Source organism: Octopus bimaculoides, chromosome 7 (genome assembly GCF_001194135.2).
Source record: "Octopus bimaculoides isolate UCB-OBI-ISO-001 chromosome 7, ASM119413v2, whole genome shotgun sequence".
Classification (NCBI taxonomy): domain Eukaryota; kingdom Metazoa; phylum Mollusca; class Cephalopoda; order Octopoda; family Octopodidae; genus Octopus; species Octopus bimaculoides.
Window position 1 is genome coordinate 43,433,876 of NC_068987.1, and position 1,171 is coordinate 43,435,046.

Genomic DNA, 1,171 nt, shown 5'->3' on the forward strand with positions numbered 1-1,171 from the left:
TATATAATCGTCATCGTTGTTGTTTAACATCCGCTTTGCATACTGACATGAATTGGACAGTTTGACTGAGGACTGGCAAGCCAGAAGGCTGCACCAGGCTCCAATCTGATGTGGTAGTTTCTACAGCTGGATGCCCTTCCTAATGCCAACCACTCCGAGAGTGTAGTGGGTGCTTTTACGTGCTACCGGCACGAGGGCCAGTCAGGCGGTACTGGCAGTGACCACACTCAAATGGTGTTTTTTACGTGCCACCTGCACGGGAGCCAGTCCAGTGGCACTGGCAACGACCACGCTCGAATGTTGTTTTTCACACACACACACACACACATAATGAGTAAGAATATGTCAAAAACGTGTATAAAATACATACATTTAATGATGCTCAGAATATTCAAGGAGAGCACATCATGGAATCAAAGTAAACGAGAGTTGGCTATAGGCAATGTCAACTTGATGAATGTGTGTGTGTGTGTATGAGCGCATTGAATGTTTGTATATGTATATTAATATTGTCTTTTAATATACATCTTCCAGGTTGGCACGTGTTAAAACAATTTGATAGGATCTGATGGATCAGAGGACTGCATTATGCTTTAATGTCTGCTTTGGCATGGTTTCTACAGTCGATGCTCTTCCTAATGCCAATCACTTTACTGGGTGCTTTTTGCATGGTATTGCCACCAACAAAATGACCATGTATCTCTCAAAAGTAAGATCCTCGTCAGGTGAGTGGGAATACAGTAGAGAGAGAGAGAGAGAGAGAGAGAGAGAGAGACGGCTTTATCCTAGATGAGGAAAGGTTAGAATAGGAAGAAAGGGCTAGAACATGATTTTGCTGTAGAGGAGATACATGGCTGCTCAGATTATGGAAGAGTGGATGGGGTTTATTGGTATGAAGATTGGAAGTGAAGTTAAAATGGTGGTGACATGGTATCAGTATTGGCCTGATGCACCCTGTCACCTTGTAAGCACCATCTGTACAGGAAGAGAGGCTGGTTAGAGAAAGCAAGAATGTATGGAGAGAATGAGAGATGGTAAGAAATTGGGTATGGATGCAAATGTGTTTGTGTGTGTGTGTGTGTATATATATATATGATTGGGAGATAAAGAAAGGCAGAAACACAGATATGTGTGTGTGTGTATATATATATATATATATATATATATTAAT

General features: G+C 41.5%; 1 protein-coding gene across 7 annotated transcripts in view; it reads left to right on the forward strand.

The window, feature by feature from the left end:
• LOC106883414 (elongation of very long chain fatty acids protein 6) overlaps positions 1-1,171 on the forward strand; it is a 63,786-nt gene that overhangs the window by 3,994 nt on the left and 58,621 nt on the right. For 2 of the 7 annotated variants that reach the window (XM_014934408.2, XM_014934443.2), the window contains exon 2: positions 535-725. The exons of 4 other annotated variants lie outside the window; for them this stretch is intronic. The gene's annotated coding sequence lies outside the window, so the exon portion shown is untranslated. The remainder of the gene's footprint in view (positions 1-534; positions 726-1,171) is intronic. One more of the 7 variants, XM_052969562.1, reaches the window with a different exon arrangement.